Here is a 27,473-nt window from a genome sequence, read left to right as displayed (position 1 = left end):
CATGATTATGTGGGCTGTATTCGCATGGAATAGATTGAGACCTCTGTTCCAACCGAACCGATCGTTGATTGGGACTGTTTACGTTCAGCTTCTTGGAGATCATTCGCAGCCATTCAGCGATGGAGTTTTTATGGATAATAATGCGCCATGTCACTGGCCCACAATTGTTGGTTTGAAGAACATTCTGGAAAATTCGAGCGAGTGATTAGGCCACCCACACCGCCCGACATGAATCCCATCGAATACTTATGGGACATAACCGAGACGTGAGTTCGCGCACAAAATCTTGCACCGGCAACACTTTCACATTTGCCAGCCAGGGTGGCCGAGCGGTTCTAGGCGCTAGTGTGGGACCGCGCGACCGCTACTGTCGCAGGTTCGAATCCTGCCTCGGGCATGGATGTTTGTGATGTCCTTAGGTTAGTTAGGTTTAAGTAGTTCTAAGTTCTAGGGGACTGATGACGTCAGATGTTAAGTCCCATAGTGCTCAGAGCCATTTGAACCATTTGAACTTTCACATTTATGGACGGCTATAGAGGTAGCATGGCTCAATACTTCTGCAGGGGGCTTCGCAAGACTTGTTGAGTCCATGCCACGTCGAGTTGCTGCATTACGCACGACAAAAGACGGTTCGACACGATGTTAGGAGGTATTCCATGAGTTTTGCCACCTCAGTGTAAGCAACTGTGTGGTGTTTTCCAAGGTAGCATTACCAACGTCGATGCGATAAGTCAATGTTTGCTATCAAACATAATCTGTTTAGAAACAAACGGTTCAGACGCAATGCTCGTTCAATACTTTGAAATATCTGTGTTAATTTATTAATTTATTCCTTACCTCAAAAGGTCTGTTTCTAATCTACTGTAACTTTGACATTCAAAGTCTTGGAGACCGCGAACACACCAGCAGGCAAATACAGCTCATTAGGCCATTTAACAACAAAGGGCCGAGTTCCAAGCGTCAGTTCCTCGCATCCCCACTGTTTTGAAGGGAAACCGTACAGGCGAAGTACATCATGTGGAATGCTTTCTCTGGTGGTTTAGAGGTACTTGGGAGACACAATTAACGGTCATTATAAACTGTCTCTTTTTCATGTTTAGCAGCTATTTGGATTTCACTGCGCAGCTTTTAGTAATCACATTTCCTCCATTGCAATACGACTTTTGCGGATGTCATAATACTGCCGTTTTTCATAACTCGCAAACGTGATGACGGAAGATGAACTCCATCACCTGTAACAATATTTGCGGTTTCCCTTTCCTTCTTCATCACCAATGCAGCGTCCTCGGAATAACGGGGAAGTCTGTCATACGTAACAAGCAGCTTGCCTGCCGGCTGTAGAAGGCTTTCAAATACAGCTGTAGCTTTTAAAAGTGAAATTAGCACCATAAATATATTACGTCTCTTACACATATGAATTTGAAACACAGGAGCTTAAATGTTTTACCGGTTACTTTCGGGAAATTACTGAGGCGAAATAAGTGAAATGATGAGTGTCCTATGGGCACAGAGCTAGTAAAATAGGCATCTTCCCCATTATAAAGGACAACACATGAACAGCTTAAATGAGTACTACTAGAGCTAGTAGGCTATATACCTAGGTATAAAACAATAACTGAAACAACTCCAGGAAACATCTGACACTCGACAGCGAGCTGCAGTCCACATTAGAATGCAAGTCATATCTAAAATTACACAACCACAGAATACCTAAGTCCTTTTCGAATAGATGCCGTCTGCATTTGAACGGCAAAAGTGAAAAACTTGATCTCTTGCAGTCAATCAAGTGTATGCCAGGCATACGGTATGTCACCTTCGCTGCATAAAGACTCTAGAAGAGTAGCAAGAGTAAAACCCAGATAGAGTATACATGGGGGATAACTGTGATATTGCGACAATCTTGTTTGCAGATGAACAGGGACTAACAGCAGTTTCAGAAGTCGATTCGCCAAGGAATGTAACAACCGAAAGAAAAAGACGCTAAGGAGGGACGTATAGCACGAAAAAGTCGACCAACAACTAAAACAACGGCTGTGCAAGAAAATATTCACCTTCGATTAAAGTGGTTGTTAATGAGGCAATAATAAAACAGATAACTTCACTTAAATATTTAGGTTGCATTGTGCCTATTAGCAGATCTTACGTTGATGTAAAAGACAATATCAAGAAATGCAGCAAACTTGGTGGCTATGTTAATAAGCACTTTGGGGCACTTATAACGACATATTTTAAAATCAGAATGCAGAACATACTTTCTAAAACTGATCTGTTTCATAGAACTGTGACTTGGACATCAAGGAAACAAGATAAGAAACGGACAGAAATGTATGAGATCTTTTTACGACCAAAAAGTGGTTGACTTTACGAGATAAAATTAGAAGCGATTATATCCATAACAACATAAAGTTAATAAGAAGATGCTTGAAGTACAAAACTACCAAATCCAAATGGCTCTCACTGTTACAACAAATGTCACATGGCCATGTCGCGTAGCAAGAATACTTTTCTAAACCTGAAGATAACCGAGACGGTGGCGATTGAAGCGAAGATTGAGTTAACATTTCGAGTAGTTTAAAAAAGAGCCAGTTTTTACCCATCGAGAAGAAGAAGATCGAATACGTAAAATGATTTTAGTTTCTTCCATAAACGAAGTGGTATCATACCGTGAAGGAATTTCCCTAAAAAAATCCAATTTATTACCAATATTTGTTGAGTCGGGTAAAAGACGTCTTGTTTCCCATGAGGCTGTCTTATCTGAAAAAAAATAAAATAAAATATTCACCACTACTGGCAAATTTCGACTATATGGTCTGGGATGTATAATAAAGGTCGACTATACATCTGGACATCTTTGGCATTTAAAAAAAATTTACCACTGCATTTACGACCTGTTATTATCATTATCAGAACATATGTGTCTATGTACACGTAAGTATCAAGATTTAGCTGCTATATTTTGTACTCTGATTCCTTTTGTATACACTTGACTGTAAAACCATGTTGTTCGTCGCTTTTCATGTACATATTTCTCATTGTTTATTTCCTCATATATGTCAGTTGTTATGTTTACTGGGACAATTGGTATTGACCATGTAGTCGAAATTTGCCAATAGTGGTGACTAAAATATTTTATTCTAATAAGAGAGTCTGAACTGCACTAGGAGGTTTTTAACCAATGTTTGAGGTATGCTGTCCCAACTACGCGGAAAATTTTGTATGACCAGTATCTGTCTCCTTATAGGGCGCGGAAAGCTGCTATTGTAAACTTCTACATCTACGTCTGCATACATATTTCGTAAGCTTTCATATGGTGTACCGGTGTACCATGACTAGTCGTTTCCTTCCATATTCAACTCGCAAATGTAGCGACGGAAAAACGACTCTCTAAATGCTTCTATGCGAGCGCTACTTTCTCTTGTCTTCACGGTCCTTGTACGAAATATACATTGGTGACAGCACAGGCGTCTCTTGTTTTCGCGATCCTTACGTGAAATGTACGTTGGTGACAGTAGAATCGCCGGCAGGAGTGACCGAGCGGTTCTAGGCGCTGCAGTCTGGAACCGCGCGACCGCTACGGTCGCAGGTTCGAATCCTGCCTCGGTCATGGATGTGTGTGATGCCCTTAGGTTAGTTAGGTTTAAGTAGTTCTAAGTTCTAGGGGACTGATGACCTCAGAAGTTAAGTACCATAGTGCTCAGAGCCATTTTTTGACAGTAGAATCGTTCTGCAGTCAGCTGCAAATGCCTCTTCTCCAAATTTTCTCAGAAGCGTTTCGCGAAGAGACCATCGTCTTCCCTCCAACGGTTCTCATTTTAGTTCACAAAGCATCTCCATAAACTCGCGTTTTGATCTAATCTACCGTTAACAGACCTAGTAACACGATTCTGAATTGCTTCGATGTCTTACTTTAAACCGATCGGGTGGGGATCCCAAACACTTGAGCAGTACTGTAGAATGGGTCTCACTAGTGTTTTATACACTATCTCGTTTACATATAAACTACAATTTCCTAAAACTCTTCCAATGTACCGCAGTCGACCATTCACCTTCCCTGTTACCGTCGTTACATACTCTTTCCATTCCAGATGGCTTTGCAACTTTACATTTAGCTGTTTAACATACGTGATTCTGTCAAGCAGAACGTCACTAATAATGTATTCGAACAGCATGGGATTGTTTTTGCTACTCATCTGCATTAACTCACATTTTTCTTTACTTCAACAGATAACAAATAACAGGAAAGCTAACGAGACGAAACAATAAAAGAATCCAGCTTATTTCTCTAGCATCGTATACATCAAAGTGGTAACAGACGGGAATACAAGGCTAGCCGTTAAATTTTGAGTACTTACACAATTTTTGTCGGATTGTTAAAACAGTGGCTCATGCTTTCCATCTTTCTCGTATAAATACGGAGTACCGCTGTTCAGAAGGAACTGTCAGACCAAACCAGTTATTTCCAGCGTTTGGCTGACGATCACTGAAGCCTCTGAAATACGACGTACGATACTTTTTAACGCTTCCGCAGGTTTTCAGTTCAACAAATTCTTCGCGTGGCGTTAGAGAAAGTAGTCCACTGGTGCCAAACCTGGTTTTCTTGGTGGCCTCCAAATGATTCGTCCTTTGCGGATCCACCTCTTAGTCCATGTTTGATTCATATGGGCTGTAATGGTGTTACTTAAGTGATTTGGAACCTGGTCACGCTAGAACCACATTCTTTTCAGCGACCCACATACACAGAGTATCCCAAAGAACACCGATAACATTTAGGGAAAGGTCTCTTACACCAAAACAAGAAAAAAAGTCTAGTACAAATGGGCTCTAAAATGCATACCTTATGAGCGACGAGCGCTTGTTCATCTTCACTAGCGTGAAATACGCCTCCTCTACTGAACAAGTGCTCATAGCTCTTAAGGTATGCATTTTAGAGGCTATTTGTACTACTTTTTCTCTTGTACTACTTTTTTACTTGTTTTGGTGTAAGAGATCTCTCCCTAAATGTTGTCGGTTTTTTTTTGGGACGCCCTGTATATGTGGGTCGCTGAAAAGAACTCATGTTTACTAGACTTCTTCTCTTGTTTCTGTGTGAGGAACCTATTCCTAAGGCTCGTCGGTGTTTTCTTGGGACACCGTGTATATGATCATCTCTCAAGTGCCGGCCGCTGTGCCGGTCGTGTGGCCGTGCGGTTCTAGGCGCTTCAGTCTGGAACCGCGTGACCGCTACGGTCGCAGGTTCGAATCCTGCCTCGGGCATGGATGTGTGTGATGTCCTTAGGTTAGTTAGCTATAAGTAGTCTAGGGGACTGATGACCTCAGTTGTTAAGTCTCATAGTCCTTAGAGCCATTTGAACTATTTTATCTCTCAAGTGCTGTTAATTTCCATGAGCTATGATCGGTAGAGAAAAAGCGATGAGCGTCGAATCCCCGTTTTCTTATCTGAAATTCTTCCTTCCGACACAATCGGCTACACCTCTAAGATACTAAAACAAGTCTTTCAGCACCCTGAAACGGTTCTTTAGCATACGCACGTAAGACTCACCCTGTCATTTCATGAACAGTTCAAGACTGAAGCAATGTTTTCGGCAAATGAAAGTACCTAAAGGGACATGGGATTTTGTTTTATCTACAACACAGGGTGTTTCAGAAACATCACAAACTCTATGACTGGCGTTGCATGGGAACTACTAGCGGGAAGATAGACTTCGACCGCCGCATACACCCCAGCCCGTTCTTCGGACTTTGGCATGTGTCGCGTCGGTTTTATCTGAACTAGAAGAATTGGGAACGGCGTTTGGAAAGAAGTCAGAGACAATCGTTACGTCATTAAGAGCTTTCGACGGTTGTGACCACAGCACCGGCTCACAGAACTGTGTACAAACTGAAACTGATTTCTTACAAAGTAACGGTAGTGGACTTACTGGACTGATGAAGCGTGAGTGCTCTTAACGGTAACACGTGAAGCTGCTGAATAATTTAGTTTTAATTGTACTGGCGGTTTCGGTCAGAGATCATTCTCCAGTCCAGTTTTTGTTTCATAAAACAAATGTCAAACTATAACATTTGTAGATAATGTTTTGTTATGCAAAGGTAGATGCATAACAACATATTATTTACAAATGTTATATTTTGACAATTGTTTTATGAGATATATGTGACACATGTTGCAAACAAAAACTACTGGAAAACCATTTCTGACCGAAACCGATCGTAAAATTAAAAATAAATTATTCAGCAGCTTCACGTGTTTCAATATGTCATTTCTACGAATGATCAAAGCAGTGGAACACAAACAACGAAAAATTTTATCAGTGTTCGTGAACTTGCAGAAAAAATTGCCATCTGAATTCTGAAAATCATCATCAGTTACATCAATAACGGCTGCATGATATGCAAACGTATGAGTGGTGTGGAATTAGTGCTACGCTAATTAATGGACCAACTTTTTTTTTTTTTACTACTCATGGCTTTTGATGGCTGTGTGAACAATATACAGCAACCCTTTTTTTCAGAGTACTAACAACCCAAGAAGAGGCCTACGGTTATTTCATGCAGTGTAATGTAAGAGAACAAACCGTCAATGCGCTTGTGTCAGCCTTACGTCGTGTTTTTCATGATACCAAATGTCTTTCCCATACTGGCTCCAGCGCAACTCAGGACACATCCTGTATTATCCATAAAACAAAATTCCGTGTACCTCTTCGTACTTTCATTTGGTTAAAGCCTAGTTTCAGTATCTTGAACTATTGATAATATGACAGGGGTGAGTCTCACGCAATGCACCCTGTATATATAGAACAAGTGTTTCGAGATGTGGAAATACATCCTTTCCTGACTTAGAGGGATCGTGGATTACATCAGAAGAAAATAATTTAGATAAGAAAGTTGGCATCAAACGCGCGTCCTTATTTCTCTAGCGGTCATGGTTCACGGAAATCAACAGCACTTCGAAGATAAATAGATCTATGTTGTGAATTTAGTAACTGAATGCCAATATTAATTCAGCCCAAAAGCCCACGGTTGAAAGATAAGTATACATGTGAGCGTTGTAACGTAATGCTACTATTAATTCAGCCCAAAAGTCCACAGGAGTAGAAAACTGTTTCCCTGCCATGTGTTGTAACCTCCTTTGCACGTCTTGTGCTTCTTTAGTGGATGCAGGAGCGAGGAACAGATGTGGTTCGTGTACAGAGAATTCCGATATTAATTTACTCTACATCTAATATCAAACAGCAGAAGTAATCCATAGCTTTGTTTGCTGTAGTTGCAGCGTCAGTTGATAACAGTAGATTTGAATGTTGACTTATATACAGATACATAGGTTTACAATTCAGTCAGTTTTCAGTACAATGACTGTTCTGTAGATGACGAATCCTGACCGCTATGAAAGTCTATAAATGTTACGAAATGGCAAACACACAGAATGGGAGTCTGTGCGTAGTTGTTTGAACGTAAGCAGATCCGCCGCTGGAGATCCGGAGAGAGGGGATGCTTGTGTATCACTGGCAGCGGCTTAAGCGTTCGCGGCAGCGCCTTTCTGCCACGGTGGCGGCTGCAGGTAATGCGGCTGCGTGACTGGCGGTGCGCTTGTTTTGAAGTGCGGCCCACAGGATGACGGCCGATTACCGCATTATGGTCCCTTAATGGTGGCTGAGTGTACGTCTGATAACACTTGTTCGATAGAGCAGCACTATAAAACAAATGTGGCAACACAGTAAGAAATAACGAATAACATTTATTAAGAGTGTGTTACAAAGTGGTACATAACTTCGGTAGCCTACAGATTGATGTGTGGCACTTGATTTCCAAAATCTAATACAATGAAATGTAAATAACTTTGTTTTATCCTGGCAGTCTATAACATTGTCGCTATAACTGTATGTAATGGTGCAGACATTATGTTAGTGGTCCAAATTCTCCGTAAATAGCGACTGCTAATTCGGAAGGTAGTCTTCAGCGTACTATACTGAGTGTGTTGGAACACTGAACTCTATTGTCCACTTGCTGGTTAGGAACTATCTTAGTGTCTGTGGCGTGTTGTGGTTCAGCGCCTGTCGGTGGAAGGATTTCAGGTCCGCCAGCACAAACCAGAAGCAGTGTAGTTCACAGTTGACAGCACTCTCTACGGTAACTGGTCCCTGCTAGTGACGGATCTATACAACGAGTTGGAGGAAGTGGTGCAGAAGCGGGAAGAGGTCCGCGTTTGTGAACGCCATCTGGAGGCTGCTGCCTGGAACTGGGAGGTGCCAGGCGAGTGATTGTGGCATTGTGGTGGCAGCCTCTCGCAGTATTTCTTGTGGACCTCTTGCTTGGTACACAAAAATACACATATTGTTCTCTGACTGGCATGTGGTTCCAGCATGATAAGCTTCCTGTATTGAGGCAAGATATTCAAAAATGGTTCAAATGGCTCTGAGCACTATGCGACTTAACTTCTGAGGTCATCAGTCCCCTAGAGCTTAGAACTAATTAAACCTAACTAACCTAAGGACATCACACACGGCCATGCCCGTGGCAGGATTCGAACTTGCGTCCGTAGCTGTCGCTCGGCCCCAGACTGTAGCACCTAGAACCGCACGGCCACTCCGGCCGGCAGGTAAGATATTGAGGCAATTACTTTTTTTAACGTACCAGTTATCTAGTTTAACGGCATTCGAAAGCTCTTGGAAAGGCAAATACAGTGATTTAACGTTTGCTAAGGTAGGCGTTGAAATTACTTTCGCGAGTATCTGAGAAATGTGCGAAATTTGAGAAGCACCACTATCGCAGTGGGTGTGAATACAGCCATGTTGGCTCACACACAAACTCCGTCGCTATGTACACTACTGGCCATTAAAATTGCTACACCACGAAGATGACATGCTACAGACGCGAAATTTAACCGACAGGAAGAAGATGCTGTGATATGCGAATGATAAGTTTTTAAGAGCAGTCACACAAGGTTGGCGCCGGTGGCGACACCTACAACGTGCTGACATGAGGAAAATTTCCAACCGATTTCTCATACACAAACAGCAGTTGACGGGCATTACCTGGTGAAACGTTGTTGTAATGCCTCGTGGAAGGAGGAGACACGCGTACCATCACGTTTCCGACTTTGATAAAGGTCGGATTGTAGCCTATCGCGATTGCGGTTTATCGTATCGTGACATTGCTGTTCGCGTTGGTCGAGATCCAATGACTGTTAGCAGAATATGGAATCGGTGGGTTCAGGAGTGTAATACGGAACGGCATGATGGATCCCAACGGCCACGTATCACTAGCAGTCGAGATGAGGCATCCTATCCGCATGGCTGTAACGGATCGTGCAGCCACGTCTCGATTCCTGAGTCAACAGATGGGGACGTTTGCAAGACAACAACCATCCGCACGAACAGTTCGACGACGCTTGCAGCAGCATGGACTATCAGCTCGGAGACCATGGCTGCGGTTCCCGTTGACGCTGCATCACAGACAGGAGCGCCTGCGATGGTGTACTCAACGACGAACCTGGGTGCACGAATGGCAAAAAGTAATTTTTTCGGATGAATCCAGGTTCTGTTTACAGCATCATGACGGTCGCATCCGTGTTTGGCGACATCGCGGTGAACGCACATTGGAAGCGTGTATTCGTCATCGCCATACTGGCGTATTACCCGGCGTGATGGTATCGGGTGCCATTGGTTACATGTCTCGGTCAGCTCTTGTTCGCATTGACGGCACTTTGAACAGTGGACGTTACATTTCAGATGTGTTACGACCCATGGCTCTACCCTTCATTCGATCCCTGCGAAACCCTACATTTCAGCAGGATAATGCACGACTGCATGTTGAAGGTCCTGTACGGGCCTTTCTGGATACAGAAAATGTTCGACTGCTGTCCTGGCCAGCACATTATCCAGATCTGTCACCAAATGAAAACGTCTGGTCAATGGTGGCCAAGCAACTGGCTCGTCACAATATCTCGTAGCAAGCCTAGACGACAGTTCTACGATTTTAACTTGTGGAGGGGGACGAGAAGCTTCTACAACACGCCAGGTTCAGTGAAACGCTTTAAGAACAAATTCACTGAGGTGACAAAAGTCATGGGATAGCGATATGCAGATATACAGATGGCGGTGGTATCACGTGACAGGCTGTAAAAGGGCAGTGCATTGGCGGAGCTATCATTCGTAATCAGGTGATTCATATGAAAAGGTTTCCGACGTGATTGTGGCTGCACGACGGGAGTTAACAGACACTGAACGTGGAGTGGTGGTTGGAGCTAGACGCATGGAGCATTCCATTTCGGAAATCGTTCGTGAATTAAATATTCCGAGATCCACAGTGTCAAAAGTTTGCCGAGAATACCACATTTCAAGCATTACTTCTCATCATGGGCAAAGCAGTGGCCTACGGTCTTCTCTTAACGCCCAAGACCAGCGACGTTTGCGTAGAGTTGTCGGTGCTAACAGACAAGCAGCACTGCGTGAAATAACCGCAGAAATCGATGCCTGACGGACGACGAACGTATCTGTTAGGACAGTGCGGTGAGATTTGGCGTTAATGGGCTACGGCAGGAGACGACCGACACTAGTGCCTTTGCTAACAGCACGACATCGTCTGCAGCACCTCTCCTGGACTCGTGACCATAACGGTTGGACCCTACACGACAGAAAAATCGTGGCCTGGTCAGATGAGTCCCGTTTCAGTTGGTAAGAGCTGATAGTGGGGTTCGATTGTGGCGCAGGCCCCACGAAGCCGTGGACCCAAATTGTCAACAAGGCACTGCGAAAGCAGGTGGTGGCTCAATAATGGCGTGGGCCGTACTTACATGGAATAGACTGGGTCCTCTGGCCCAAATGAATGGATCATTGACTGGAAATTCATGGACTTCATGTTTCCAAACATGTCACCGGGCCACAGTTGTTCGCGATTGGTTTGGAGAACATTGTGGACAACTCAAACTGATGATATGGTCACCCACATAGCCCAAAATGAATCCATCGAACTTTTATCGGACACAAACTAGAGGTGAGTTCGTGCACAAAAACCGGCAGCGGCACTTTCTTAATTGTGGACGGCTATAGAGGCAACATGGCTCAATATTTCTGCAGGGGACTTCCAACGACTATGGGATAAATGCCGGATTGAGTTGCTGCATAACTCTATGCAAAAGGAAGTCTGACACGATATTAGGAAGTATCCTATGACTTCTGTCTGACATAAGTAAGCTTCCAGCGGCGGCGGTGAACGGAACCTCTTGAGTGCGTGTCCTCGTCGATATCTCTCATCCGGTAGCGACTGTCTTTAGCTTATGGTTCCGTCCTAAGGTACCAATTTTAATATGGCACCTCACTCTCCGGACGACACTAAATAAAATGGCTGGTTAAAATGGCACTGAGCACTATGCGACTTAACTTCTGAGGTCATCAGTCGCCTAGAACTTAGAACTAATTAAACCTAACTAACCTAAGGACATCACACACATCCATGCCCGAGGCAGGATTCGAACCTGCGACCGTAGCGATCGCTCGGTTCCAGACTGTAGCGCCTAGAACTGCACGGCTATTCCGGCCGGCCCACTAAATAAAGCATGTGTGCTTCCTACTTGTCAGTACTGCTGACCTGACAAGAAATAGGTCTCGTATCAACCTACCTGCTATCACATGACAGCTCTTTCTTCTTCAACGATCCTTGCGTGCAGATATGTACAGCAGTGACGAAATAGATACGTTCTTGAATACGGAGAATGTCAAAGTCGAACGACGATGTAGGGATAAGTATCCTAATCGATGGTGCTCGTCGAACCAGGAAATTACGCTTGCTATCTGCTCACTTGAGAGAGCAGACAGCTTCAGCATCAAGCAGAAGACGACGAAGAAAACTGCAACTGACAAAGCTCACGTAGAAGCTGTTCTGGCTATGACGCTCATCAGTCCACACTGTGGCAAGAGACGTATTTGGGATCAGCCAAAAGCGTGTCATATGCACCTAGCATAGACATCAGATCTTCCCCTTTTACTTGCTAACACATCAGGCAGTTGAACGTCGTGGTTTCGAAGTCATATATAAGTTTGCCTGTTTACTCTGCAACGCTTGATAAATGACACTAGGTGTTTGAAACGCGTGCTCTTTCCCGGTGAAGTAACGTGTGCTAATGACGATAATCTGAGTTCATGTAACAAGCACTAAGCCAGCAGAGTATCCCCGCTGGCTCCGTCAGTTAACGGCAGCAGCGGAGGGCGCTGATGACCTCCCCGCTTAGCGTCCTGAATCACGAATTAGCAGCAATGGCCGGGGAGGCCCAAAGACGCCGGACGATATCTACCGACGAATCACTAAACCATGTGCCACTACGTTATCCACTAGCACCGTGTCGCTGGTCGTCTTATCTATCGAACGGCGACTGCAAATGTGCATAGCAGCTGATGGGAAACAATTTGAATGTTTGGTTGTGTAAAATATTACCAGTACTCTTAGTGCTTCAAATTAAAATAAAAACTAGAGTTTTCGATGATAAACTCTTCCATCGTCGTGATCGGGAACAAGTGAACGTCGTCATGCTGCCAACGGTCGTGTCTACGATGCTACTAGCACGTGTTGTAACTTCAACAGCTTGGCTAATTTCCTGCAGACGCCCGTTTCCACGCAAAACTAAGATTATAGCGGATGTGTCGGTTAAAATTACTGTTGCACTTTCTGATCTTTGTGTCCTATTTCGGAACAAGTGCCACATCTAGAAAAATAAGTAAGGTTCTGGTCAGACAATGTGTAACATCTCTTATCCGTCCGTCTAAGAATACAAAAGAGATGATCCTCTTGCATAGGTTCGAAGCTCCTGTTGCCGTTTCTCCGTGTTTGTAATGCAAATTTGTTTTTTTTTTAACTCTGCCTTCTGCAAAACACAGTGTTTTATTTATTTTTATTATTTGCACAAACATGTTTCTTGAACGATGTGTCGCCTTCAGTATGTCTCGCTGTTTTAATTTTAGTCTGCTTTTGAACACTTTACGGCTTGAGCCGGCCGGGGTGGCCCAGCGGTTCTAGGCGCTACAGTCTGGAACCACGCGACCACTACTGTCGCAGGTTCGAATCCTCCCTCGGGCATGGATGTGTGTGATGTCCTTAGGTTAGTTAGGTTTAAGTAGTTCTAAGTTATAGGGGACTGATGACCTCAGCAGTTAAGTCCCATAGTGCTCAGAGCCATTTGAATCAATTTTGAACTTTACGGCTTGAAAACATCGTACTCCGTATGCTTGGTGAGTTTCTTGTGGTTCGTAACTGAGCAGTATGTTATCACACGTTTCTTAATTATCTCTCAATTGATCTCACAAATTTTCACAGACAAAACAAGATATCGATAAATGGATGCCACCATAATCAACGGGAGATGTTATTTTACTGAGTAATGTACGACACTTGCTCGCGTTCGAGAGGCACAGGATTTAAATCTCCGTCCGACTGTCCTGATGTACATTTTTAGTATTTAAAGAGCATGCCGGCATGTTTCCTTTGAAAAAGTCACGGCAGATTTTCTGCCCGATCATACGAGGGCTTGCTGAGAAATAATGCCTCCGAATTTTTACGTGAAAACTCGTAAATCTTTTTAAGTGAAACAAATTTCAGTAACATTCTACATCTTTATTCTTCATGTCTGCATATTTATTTCTGAACATAGTCATCCTGACGATGAACACATTTCTCCCAACAACAGACTTGTTTGTTGGTATCGTCACTGTAGAGTGTTGAACTTTGTTGACGAAGACGCTTGCACCGTTTCATCACTATCAAAGTGAAGTTCTTGAAGGTGTTCTTTAAGTTTTCAAACAGATGAAAATAGGATGGCGCCAAGTCGGGACTGTATGGAGGGCGTTCGACGACAGTGAAGCCATGTCGTCGGATTGTTGCAGATGTCGCAGCGCTCGCGTGTGGTCTGGCACTGTCGTGCTGAAGGAGAGGTTGCTCCATGTGTGGACGAACTATTCGAATTCGTGCTTTCCCTTTTCAGAGGGTCTCTCACTCACCGACTGCCACGTTACACGCTACGATTCGGAGCCCTCTCGCGGCAGAAGGTTGCAACTTGTGTCAGCGAAGCGTGAAAGTCGACGGAGTATTACGCATGGCGTGTAATACCTCAACCGATATTGAGAACAGATTAAAAAATTCGGAGGCATTACATTTCAGCACTCCCTGGTACGCCTATTGGAGATTGTGCTCCACGTCTAATGATATTGTCGCCGACGGGACGTTGGGCCCTAATCTTCCTTTTCTTCATTTCAAGGGAAGGTTGCCGCTAGTGTGCACTTCGCAATAGCAGTGACATGCTACCATTACGTTCAGCATGGCTGATCTATCTGGCAAACATCTCTGAATGTAGTTTTCCTCGAACAGTATATAAAGAATAAGATACTGCAAATTTTACGGTAATTTCGATAACTTCTGTCATCAGTCATACAAAATACAATCATGGAGGAGCTCCAGGTAGCAATAAATGCCTGCTTCCTCTGTAATTATACAGTATGCTTCTAAGCCACGACATGCCATTTGTTATTGGCTGCTTTAATTGGTCTTTTTGATTTTATAGGAGTCAGTAATGCAGGAAGAAAATCTGCGTTTCGCAGTGAGACATAATTAGTCCATATTCGTCTTCTTATCTGTTTGCCCCAGCCTAACTTATCGAGTCGTTGATAAGATAGGAGTGGACTACTGAACGATTCATTTTACTTGACGCATACGGGAAAAGCTGATGATCATAAAATGTTTGAAGTTGCATAGAAGGAGTGATATGAGTAGGAGAAATAATGGAAAGACTAAATCATGTACCCCGTTCTGTTTCTAAACTCGAAACGAGAGAAATTAAATGAAGGGCTAGATGTGATATAACGTGGTTCTTGTGTCAAGATGCGCGTGGCTCCAGACGTGCTGTGTTCTTGTAGTGGTAACTTGAATACTGTTTCATTTGTTAATAGCCCCTGTCACTTAACCAGAGAAACCCATAATTATATATTTTAAAATACGAAACAAATAACTGAGGACTTTCCATAGCATATATTTTGACCTAACAAAATTATTGTCAGGTAATAGGAGCAATTGAAATGCACTGCAGTAAACCTGAGTTCATACCACCTCTAAGTGCGATAATATAGATGCCTGTCACGCAACTTCGAAGTTATTGTGACTGGAAATGTTGTTGCTTGGTTCTTTCTGTTTGAACAGTTTGACGTCATGTCTCAGTAGTGTCTGCCACTGGCATAATGATGCGACGAGCACTCCAGTACTAGGGCGATTAGCTCCAAACTGACCACAATTTCATGGGAAAATGTCCCATACATATTACATGCACATGAAATGCATTAACAATTACATGTATGTGATTTCTCTGCAGTTCACGATTAAGTATTTGATAGGCTTCGTGGAACCACTTTCAGGCTATTTCTTGATCGTTCTACTCTCGAATGATACGTGGGAAATTAACCCATCGTATTTCCATGTGAGCACAGAATTCTCTTATTCTATTACGATAGTCAGTCTCTCTATGATTATTCTCCCTGTGGTTCTTCCTCTAGTATTCTCCTGATAGTCATTTCCCCCTATGCTAATTTAACTTGTTCCTAATTGTAATCCCTAGGTATTTGGTTCATTCGACAACCTTTAATTTTCTTTCATTTGTAATGTAACAGAAATTTAACGAATTTTTTTACTACTCATGCGGAGGACTTTATTTTTTTATAGGTCAGGATCAGCTGACACTTTTGGCACCATGCAGGTATCTTGTCTACAACTACATCTACATCTACACGACTGCTCTGCAATTCACACTTGAGTGCCTGGCAGAGGATTCCTCGAACCACTTTCACACTCATTCTCCGCCGTTCTATTCTCGAACAGTGCGCGGGAAAAATGAACACCTAAATCTTTCCGTGCGAGCTCTGATACCTCTTATTATTTTACGTTGATCATTTCTCATATACCCGTCTCAAAAGAATATTTTCACAATCGAAGGAGAAAGTTGATGATTGAAGTTTCGTGAAAAGATCTTGCAGCAACGAAAAAGTCTGTTTTTTAAATGATTGCCTTCCCAAATCGCGTGTAATATCGGTGACAATTTATCCCTATTTCGCGATAGTTCAAAATGAGCTGACCTTCTTTGAACTTCTTCGATGTCCTCCGTCAATCCTATCCGGTAAGAATCCCATTCCGCACAGCAATACTCCAGCAGAGAACGGACAAGTGTAGTGTAGGCTGTCTCTTTAGAGGATTTCCTGCATCTTCCAAGTGTTATGCCAATAAGATGCCTACTCTGGTTCGCCTTACTCACAATATTTTCTATATGATCGTTCAAATTCCAATTGTTCCTAATTGATATCCCTAGATGTTTAGTTGAATCGACAGCTTTTGTATTTGTGTGATTTACCGTGTAACCAGATTCATTTAAGTGGTCATGTGGATGACTTCACACTTTTCATTACTGAGAGTCAAGTGACACTTTTCGCTCCATACGTCAAATCATTTAGCAATTGGTTTTGATCATCTGATGAGTTAAAGAGACGGTAAAAGACAGCGTCATCTGCAGAAAATGTAAGCCGGCTACTCAGATTTTTACTAAATCATTTATATAGATTAGGAACATCTTAAGTCCTATAACACTTCCTTAGGAAACGCTAGATATCACTTCCGTTTCTCTCGATGACTTTCCGTCAACTACTACGAACTGTGACCTTTCTGACCGAAAAATCACAAATCCAGTCGCACAACAACGACGATACTCCATAAGCACTCAGTTCGATTAGAAGCCACTTGTGAGAAATTATATCAAAGCCTTCTGGAAATCTGGAAATATGGAATTAATTTGAGATCCCCTACTGATAGCACTCATTACTTCAGGACAAAACAAAGTTAGTTGTGTTGCCTGCGAGCGATATTTTCTGAATCCGAGCTGCCTATGTGTCACTAGATCGCTTTATTCGAGGTAGTGAATAATCTTCGAACACATTGTATGTTATATGCGATTGCAGGCTTTCTCGGCGTATTTCAGCTATGAAATCTTCACGGGTTATCAGCCGAGTGGCGTCGTCTTCTAGTCGCAACGTTTCAATGGATTGCGTGTCCGTCATCTTCAGGCGAAGATGATGGATGTTCCCAAATTCTGCTCCAAATCGACGTGAGCGATGTGGGTCTGCGGGTTGCTCCTATTTCCTTTGTTGCGTATTGGTGTGACCTGTGCAACTTCCAGTCTTCAGATGGGTATCTTTCATAGGGGGAGCGGTTTTATACGATTACTAAGTATGAAGTTATTATATCAACATACTCTGAAAGGAACATAATTTGTATACAATCTGGAACGTAAGAATAGCTTTTTTTAAGCAATTTGAGTTGGTTCACTACACCGAGGATATCTATTTCTAAGTTACTCACGTGGGCTGTTGTCCTTGATTATAATTCTTGAATATTTACTTCGTCTTCCTCGGTGAACGAATTTCGGAAAACCGTATTTAGTAACCCCCACGCCCCCTTTTGTGGCACTGTCATCAGTAACTTCATCATTTCTATAGCATTGAAGGTATTGATTGTATTTGGTCGCTGGTGCCCTTCACATCAGATCAGAATGTCTACCAGATTTCGACACAGAACTCCGTTGTGGAAATTATTAAAAGCATCTCGCGTTGAAGTCCGCACTAAATTTCGAGCTTCTAAAAAACTTCACCAGTCTTGGTGATTATTGTGTTCTTTTAAATTTGGCAAGCTTTTTTTGCTGCTTTTGCACTGTATTGTGACCTGTTTAGTGAACCATGGGATATCAGTTATGTCTCTATTTAATTTATTTGGTACAGATCTCTCAATTGCTGTCGATACTACACTGACGGAAAAAAATCGCAACACCAAGAAGGAGCTGTGTGACATAAACGAAAGTTGATAGGAGTGTTTCTACATGTGAGAGATGATATCCATTGAAATTTCGCATAAGAGTGGCGCTAGTAGCGCCACTATGAGGATTGGAATCAAGTTTGCTCTAAATACACGATGTAGAGGTCGAGTTCGTTAGCTATCTTTTAGACTGGACGTAGTGAGTTGATGTTAGTCGCCATTATCTACGCCTCACTAAGTTTGAACGAAGTCTTGTAATGGAGCTACGAGAAGCTGGGTGTTCCTTCTGTGATACTGGAAAAAGACGTGGGAGGAATGTAGTGACTGTGTATGACTCCTGGCATCGGTGCTCACGAGAATGTACGGTCACAAGAAGATCGGTCTCCCGACGTCGACGCGGCACTAACGAGAGAGAAGGCCATAGTGTTCGGCGTATGACTTTGGTTCATCTTACTGCCTCTGCAGCAGTATTTTGGGCAGCTGTTGTCACCATACTGGCTTTTTTTTAAAAGCTGAATTATGATTACAAGGGCCTGCCATCTTATTGCTTTATGCAGACCGTAGTACTCCACACAGACCACTTAAAAAAATGGTTCAAATGGCTCTGAGCACTATGGGACTTAACATCTATGGTCATCAGTCCCCTAGAACTTAGAACTACTTAAACCTAACTAACCTAAGGACATCACACACATCCATGCCCGAGGCAGGATTCGAGCCTGCGACTGTAGCAGTCGCGCGGCTCCGGACTGAGCGCCTAGAACCGCTAGACCACCGCGGCCGGCCAGACCACTTACAAGGGGAGGCCGCCAATTGTGAAATTCAGATTCGATTCATACCGCGCATAATAAAAGCTCATGGCCAGAGGTGTAATGTGGCAAAGCACCAAGATGCACTTCTCAGCCGTTGTCGAGAAAATCGACAGTTAAAAGAAACCGTTGCGGGGAAGTACTCTCTACGGTTAATAATTTTCTACAGCGTCGTGGCGCAGCGGTAAGCGCTCGGGTTGGTAATCCGAAGGTCGCCGCATCGGATCCCGCGGCATGCGACTTTTTTTTATTATTAGTTTTTTGTAATTCAAATATATATATATATATATATATATATATATATATATATATATATATATAAAGTTGCATGCCGCGAATTAATGAATTGCTTATGCATGTTGGTGAGAGCGGATCGCTCTCCAATTGTACCGCCTCCATTTTTCCGTTTGTTTAACAGGGTGTACCAAAGGTCTCACGCCCGCACTTATTTTCGACGATGTTATAAGTTGCGCTAGTGACCGCATCTACCTTCTTTCGAAGTTAGCAGGCAACTGCGCTGTTATGCGGCGGCTCGTTTCGGCCCATTCAACATCTGTCCATCAAGTGTAACGAGAGAGTAACGGAGTTTATATTTCATACCTGCCACAGCAAATTTGTGTTCGTGGGGTCTCTATCCTAATTCGAACGTTTGACTTACGCTATACGTATTCGTTTCGGAATATAGTTTCTACGTCTTCCGTTAACTATACGTGGTAAACATTATGAAGACAATTAATAACATTTGTGAAATACAACTTTGTTTGCGGAAAACATAATGATGTTCGAAGTCGCCAGTTTTTCCACGATAAATGACTTTCAACAACTTATTATACGCATAATTGTTGCAACTGATTGCCGGGAATTATATATATATGTGTGTATATATATATACACATCTGAATTACAAAAAACAAATACTGAAAAAAAATAGTTACATGGCGCGAGATTCGATCCGGCGACTTTCGGATTACAAACCCGAGCGTTTACCGCTGCGCCACAACGCTGTAGAAAATTATGAATCGTAGAGAGTATTTCACCGCAACGGTTTCTTTTTAACTGTCGGTTTTCTCGACAACGGCTCAGAAGTGCATCTTGGTGCTTTGCCACATTACACCTCTGGCCATGAGCTTTTATTATGCGCAGTATGAATCGAATCTGAATTTCACAATTGGCGGCCTCCCCTTGTTAGCCAGTACCCATGGCCACCACTGCGCAGCGGAATTATGCGTCGCAGTTGAGGCCACGGACACTGTTGCCCATGTAGTACCACGTTGAGGTGGGGCTGCGTGGAGATCTTTTGCCTACACTTTGGTGTTATTCTCTATTTATTTACAGCAATTAGACTTATTTTTTAAAGAAAAATACAGGAATTTGGAAGTAGGAAATTATGTATTTATGGTATATTTTATGAAGTGAATAAAAGAAGACAGGAAGGAGTCAATGTAGATATCTCTTCACCAACACCACCTGGGGAATGGGACTTGGTATTGAACTTCATGTCCAGCGTACAAATGTGGTGCTTTCTATTTGAGTATTATCCATATGAACATCTCCATGGGGGAAAACGCTGTTTGTTCAGTCCATGCGGATCTAATCTGTGTCGGTGTTGTTTGTTAGAGTGCTCTATGAATTGACGTTTGTTAAGTTACATAACAACTGCTACCACTAGGTTAGTAAACAAATTCTGCATGACTCTGGAACAATATCCTGCCTCGCTGTCATCTAATTAAGTTATATGTTGTTCCTACATACCTGCAGGAGATATAACAAGCCACCAGTAACCTATTATTAACCTTGTAAATACTTTTTTGTAGAACAGAACTAGACTTTTTTGAGTATTGGACCCATCAATTTTGTGTAATTGTGTAATATGCAGGATCTGTTTCTGTTTTGTATTAACACTGTATTAAAACACCTATAAAAATGAAGCCAGTGCCGAGTGCACACTTGAAAAGTCACAATAACGTTGACTGGTGAGTGTATCATGCTCAAATATCTGGAGGTCAGTTCCCTCACGCAGCATCATTCCTCCCCACGCCATAATACCTGGACCACCAAAGCAATCATGTTCAACACAATTCTGGGGGAGCCTCATATGGCTGGATGAGACTACGTAATGCTCCCAGAATCATTATCGAACATGATCGTTTTGGTGGTCCACGCGTTATGGTGTGGGGAGGCATAATGCAGCACGAGCATAGGGACATGGTACACTCACCGGTGTACGTTACTGAGACACTATACTCCTTCAGGTCGTCAGGGCGGGGGGATGGAGAGCCTTACCACACTAACTCCTTACTAGTCTTGTGGCCAGCATGGTAAACGTTGCACAGCAAGCATTGCTATCCGTGGTGATCACACACCCTATTAAGAACCATTTCCCGCCTTTTGTAATGCCCAGGGACCATCATAAATCGCGGTGACTTCAGTGTAATTATTGTCTTTGAATAAAAGTCTCATTTCTGTTCGTCTGACTGCGCATTTCTTTCAGTTAACTGTACTAATTGTAGAAGTTCTTCGTATGCATTGGCCAAGTTTCACTGAACTACGTTACTTGACAGGGATACATCATGTGAAAGTTACCTTTGTGCATTAAGTCTTTCACACCAGTGTATTTGCTCTTGTCAATCGTTTTCCGGTGAATAGTTGTGTTTCAGTTTAATCTAAAGATATTTTAAAATTATAGTTTTTTTATTAAGTGTAGATCCTAGACCGACTTCTAAAGCTATTTAGCCCTTTTCCCAGCTAAGAATTTTTTTCTAGTTAAGAATGACATCGTCAGTATAAAAGTCATGTAACGTAGGTGGTAAGGGTTACTTTCGTCTCAATACTTTGGTTTAGAATTATTAGTTTTTTTTTTGTACGTTTGTCTCTATCTCTATGTTTGTTCATGGTTGAGGCTTTTTAGTAAATGGGCTGCCACTACTTTCTCTTCCATAATTTCTCACAATTCGTCTAACCAATCCGACAAAAACTTTGTCATAGTCTATAAAAACTATAAAAAAAGTTGTGTCAACATAGTGTATGTCATTGTTCGGTATCCTCACTATGTCACACAAAGCAACAATCATTACAGATAAAACAAAAGTACTTTGAAGGGAAGAAATAATCAATATAAAAAGCTATTGGGTCAAACAGCAGCGACGTACCTAACAGAAGGCAGAAACAGTAGCAGCTGGCGGTGATCCAAACAGCTGTCAAGCGGTAATGCACACTGCAGAGCGTCGCAGAGGACACCACTGACTGGCTGGGTGTGGAAAACTGGAATACAAGAGACAGAGTTTTACAGTTAATTAGGAATCAGAAAATATTGTTTTCTCCAATAATAAACATCTTTTTATACACTTGAATATCACAGTGAGATAGGAAAATTGCCATTTTTTTGACTAATAATTTCCAACATTGAGTGAATTGTGTTTTGGACACCGCGAGAGATGCCTCCCGAAGACTGAGACGTTGAAAATTTCATAAGTAATGGGGCGTTCCTTGGGAAACGATGTTGATGCGTGCTCATCGATTTTGGACCGCGGTAGACTCCGACGCGCAAAGATATTTACGTGTGGCTGCAGGGCAGAGGGGGCGGTCCGCGGCGCTGAGGAGTGAGTTTGGAGTGAGATCTGATGTGTGACAGACAGAGGCGGCTGGCAGAGTCAACGGAGCGCACGGATCGGTGTTGGGTAGAAGCCCGTAGCGGCAGTACTGCGCGCGAGAGACGGGTGGCCGCTGTCAGCGGAAGCGTATGCGGCAGAGCGCGAAATCTATTGATACTTGGTTGTGGCCATGGAAACGGGTTTGGTGCGATCTGGCTTTGCGTATGCCTTGCCTGTGGAACTACAGCCAGTATTCCCGAACTGTATAAACGCGTTCCTTGACTTTCGCCCAGCACGCCGTAACTTTGCTCTGTGTTTGAAACTGTCTGCTTTGTGCCTTGGGCTGTGTGGCGGCGGCGCGGAGGGTGGGATGATGGGGGGAGGGGGAGGCAGGGAGGGGGGATGGCGCGAAGACGAGTGTGTGTTGTGTGCTCTGTTTTCCTACGCATAAGTAAGTGTTGAAATTCTGAAAGGCACTGATCTGACTGAGAGTTTATGTTGATCGCAGATGTGTACACAGTTTCTTGTTAACATGGCCTTGTGGCAGGCGTGCGACTTCAATTATGCTGTATCCAATTGTATCTTTATGTCTGTTATAGTGTTCTGTGTGATTTGACCATTTCATGAAATTACCTTGTGCAGTCTGCGGAAGCATTGGCAACTGGAAAAGATGTCGTAAAACGGCACCTTTCTCTGAGTGTAAGCTGATTGAAAGTTTCGCGTGCCTGGTATGAGTACCGCTCGGTGACTATGAAAAGCTCACATATCTATTCTTTGAAGCTGTTCTGTATTCTTAGGTCTGTTGCTCTTTGTTCAGTGAGAATTAAGATACTTGTGGTTAGCTGTATCGTTATGGTTTTTCCCTTAATTATGCACGGCCATGTTGTTACAGAAAAGTGATGTTTAAAATTTTCCTGGCCTCCCTTAATTCATTGCGACCGTTCTTGTTGCTTCAAGAATACTCCAGTCTCCATACCCTTAAATGGTTTGGTGTTTGCCATCGCCCAGTCAGAGCCGTTTCAACTCGTAAGCTTGGATTGCTTAGCTGTTGGTCAAAAATGTCCGCTTTGTTAATACTATGTTATATTTATTATAAAGATTAGATTTGACTGTTTTTGCAGGTCAGTTACGACCCATCTTCTTTCTGAAAATTTGCATATTCACATATTCAAATGGCTAATTGCTCACGAGCGCTATTTCAGTAAAATTACTCCTGGTATTCTGCTAGTGGCGTAACTGTTGATTGATAACGCCCGCTTGTTTAATGCCGTGCTATTTTGCTTCTAAATATTTAATCCAGCTGTTTTCTATTACTGGTTAATTACTGCCGTACTTGCCTATACGTGCTTAATCATATGCTCCCACTGCAAATCGTTTTTGGGCCTTCTCTCAGTAAAACCATGCCTGGTATTGTATAAGTAATTTAGCTGCTGGACAGTAATGGTTACTTGTTTAAAGCTGTGTTATACTGCTTTTAAATATGTCATCTAATTGTTTCTTTACTGGTCAGTTACGAACGTTCTTGGTTAAAGAATATTTAGTTATTCATACACTCATACTACCAGTTACCCATGGGAGTTCTCTCAGTAAAATTGCGTCTTGTTCTGTGAAAGTAGATTAGCTGTTGGTTAATGATGGCCACTTGCTTAATGTCGTGTTATTTGCTTTAAATATTTAAACTTTTCTCGTCTACTAGTTAGCCATGGTGGTCAGTAACACCCGCTTGTTTTATGCTATGATATTTTTCTTTTAATTTAAAATTTGACTGTCTTACTGGTCAATCACGGCCATTTGGGATAAAGAATTCTAAAAAAATAATTTGCAACGTTAGGCAGAGATTGAACTGAGGTGCCTCTCTGGAATAAATGGGCTTAAACTCATTTAAGAAAAGAGTAATTGTCCAGAATCCACTTATGTCAATAAATTTAGTACATGCTCAGATTTAAATGAAACCTGTTTTCCTAACCTAAGAGCTCTAATTTTATTGTTATCTGGAATTAATAATTCATATGCTTTGTTTTGTTAGAAAGAGCTTTTATAAATTATGTATGTCTTTTCCTGTATTGCTCAAGTAGTGATGTCTGTACTGTTTGCTTTGGTGCTAAAATAAATTTTGGTAAGAGCTCAGCGGCTTTCCACTCGGGAACCACTGAGTCCAAGCAAACCAGCCCCAAGGTTAAGTACCACCCAGTCTCCATCCCCCCTCCCTGTATCGCACATCCTGGATGCGTTGCAATTGGTAGCAGTGAGTGGGTATGATCCACGGACCTCTTGGTAATGGCCACTTAATTCTAGCCAATTGCATCAGACAGAAACATCAGTATCTGAGCCCTTATTACTGTATGATTATACTACTGGTGATAAGTCACCGGAGACAGTAACAAACCTGAAATATCTGGAGTAACCGTCCAGAGCCACCAGACGTGGAACGACCAAATAAAACTGACTGTAGACGCCAGACTGAGATCCACTGAAGCAGTCCTGAGGAAATGTATCCGTGAACGAAAGAGATAGCATACAAATCCCTATTTCGATCGTACCCAAAGCATCGCGCATCAGTCTGAGACCATTAACAGGCACAGTTGATAGAGGGGATGGAGTAGATTCACAGAAGAGCAGCACGTTTCGTCATACGTTCATTTAGAAAGCACGAGAACGTCAAGGATATGCTCGTCCAACACCAGTGGCAGACGTTGCAAAATAGGTGTTGTGCAGTTATGCAAAACGGAAAGATTTACGTTAAAATTACAAGAGCGTAAGTCCCAAGAAGAGCTGGGAAAGAATGACTTACAATCAGATACTTCTTACGAAATCGCCATACCTGTAAAATTCGCAAAGTTTGAACTTATAATAAGGATTATCGACAGCCTTTTCTTCCCGAGCGATAGGAACAGCAAAGGTGGAAGATTCCAGTGGTACCAGAAGAACACTTACGTTACACACCGTAAGGTGGATTTTGGAGTATAGAGATCTGTGTAGATGCCGAAAGTTGTTGCAGTGACTAAGCAAAAAGCATTGTTATCCCGTTTGTGTATAGTGAAATTCGCTATAGTTATTTTTCTGTGATGGCAATCTATAAGGAACAGTCAAATGCAAATGATATTCTAAGGTCTTCACTGAAATTAGCCGCATTCAGACATTGAAATTAATCAACGGCAGCAGGTGAAAAGTTGCGCAAGACCCGGACTCTGGCTCCTACTCCGCTTAATGCAAGCGGTCGCCTTAACTGCCTCAGCCATCCTAGCACGCTTCGCATGCACCCCAAATTCCCATGATGTTGCACACTACAAGCGTAACGTCACCTACCCATCAACCCCTTACTCGCCATTTCGGATTCCTCCGAGACATCAGGCTTCGTGTGCACCCGCACTGAAAGCGTGGACCTCTGCCCGTCGCACCTTATTTTTTTGGTCATCAGTCTACTCACTGGTTTGATGCGGCCCGCCACGAATTCCTTTCCTGTGCTAACCTCTTCATTTCAGAGTAGCACTTGCAACCTACGTCCTCAATTATTTGCTTGACGTATTCCAATCTCTGTCTTCCTCTACAGTTTTTGCCCTCTACAGCTCCCTCTAGTACCATGGAAGTCATTCCCTCATGTCTTAGCAGATGTCCTATCATCCTGTCCCTTCTCCTTATCAGTGTTTTCCGCATATTCCTTTCCTCTCCGATTCTGCGTAGAACCTCCTCATTCCTTACCTTATCAGTCCACCTAATTTTCAACATTCGTCTATAGCACCACATCTCAAATGCTTCGATTCTCTTCTGTTCCGGTTTTCCCACAGTCCATGTTTCACTACCATACAATGCTGTACTCCAGACGTACATCCTCAGAAATTTCTTCCTCAAATTAAGGCCGGTATTTGATATTAGTAGACTTCTCTTGGCCAGAAATGCCTTTTTTGCCATAGCGAGTCTGCTTTTGATGTCCTCCTTGCTCCGTCCGTCATTGGTTATTTTACTGCCTAGGTAGCAGAATTTCTTAACTTCATTGACTTCGTGACTGTTGTGGATTGGCAGGAGCCAACCCACGGGGTTTGGAGGAAGCCGAAAGGCACGCGTTTAAGCTCACGCAGGCTGGCGTTAGGTCTGGAACAGGACAAGGTAGTTAGACTAGAAAAAAAGGATGTAACTGGTGGACTACTTAACTATAATCCATTAGTGTTGAACGTAGCTCTTGTCTGTACATTCTTTACAATATCAATAGCAACTGATAATGGCGCCTTGCTAGGTCGTAGCAAATGACGTAGCCGAAGGCTATGCTAACTATCGTCTCGGCTAATGAGAACGTATTTTGTCAGTGAACCATCGCTAGCAAAGTCGGTTGTACAACTGGGGCGAGTGCTAGGAAGTCTCTCTAGACCTGCCGTGTGGCGGCGCTCGGTCTGCAATCACTGGTAGTGGCGACACGCGGGTCCGACGTATACTAACGGACCGCGGCCGATTTAAAGGCTACCACCTAGCTAGTGTGGTGTCTGGCGGCGACACCACAGTGACCATCAATCCTGATGTTAAGTTTCTCGCTGTTCTCATTTCTACTACTTCTCATTACCTTCGTCTTTCTCCGATTTACTCTCAAACCATACTGTGTACTCATTAGACTGTTCATTCCGTTCAGCAGATCATTTAATTCTTCTTCACTTTCACTCAGGATAGCAATTTCATTGGCGAATCGTATCATTGATATCCTTTCACCTTGTATTTTAATTCCACTCCTGGACCTTTCTTTTATTTCCATCATTGCTTCCTCGATGTACAGATTGAAGAGTAGGGGCGAAAGGCTACAGCCTTGTCTTACACCCTTCTTAATACGAGCACTTCGTTCTTGATAGTCCCCTCTTATTATTCCCTTTTGGTTGTTGTACATATTGTATATGACCCGTCTCTCCCTATAGCTTACCCCTACTTTTTTCAGAATCTCGAACAGCTTGAACCATTTTATATTGTCGAACGCTTTTTCCAGGTCGACAAATCCTATGAAAGTGTCTTGACGTTTCTTTATCCTTGCTTCCATTATTAGCCGTAACGTCAGAATTGCCTCTCTCGTCCCCTTACTTTTCCTAAAGCCAAACTGATCGTCACCTAGCGCATTCTCAATTTTCTTTTCCATTCTTCTGTATATTATTCTTGTAAGCAGCTTCGATGCATGAGCTGTTAAGCTGATAGTGCGATAGTTCTCGCACTTGTCAGCTCTTGCCGTCTTCGAAATTGTGTGGATGATGCTTTTCCGAAAGTCAGATGGTATATCGCC

General features: G+C 42.8%; 1 protein-coding gene across 1 annotated transcript in view; it reads right to left on the bottom strand.

Annotated features, from left to right (window-relative positions):
• Window positions 1-21,882, bottom strand: part of LOC124554967 (beta-1,3-galactosyltransferase 5-like) — a 295,245-nt gene extending 273,363 nt beyond the window's left edge. Inside the window, exon 1 of the mRNA XM_047128696.1 lies at window positions 21,782-21,882. The gene's annotated coding sequence lies outside the window, so the exon portion shown is untranslated. The remainder of the gene's footprint in view (window positions 1-21,781) is intronic.
• Window positions 21,883-27,473: the final 5,591 nt, after the last annotated feature.

This window comes from Schistocerca americana, chromosome X, assembly GCF_021461395.2.
Source record: "Schistocerca americana isolate TAMUIC-IGC-003095 chromosome X, iqSchAmer2.1, whole genome shotgun sequence".
Lineage (NCBI taxonomy): Eukaryota > Metazoa > Arthropoda > Insecta > Orthoptera > Acrididae > Schistocerca > Schistocerca americana.
Note: the sequence above shows the minus strand (reverse complement) of the source record. Positions and strands in the feature narration are given on the sequence as shown.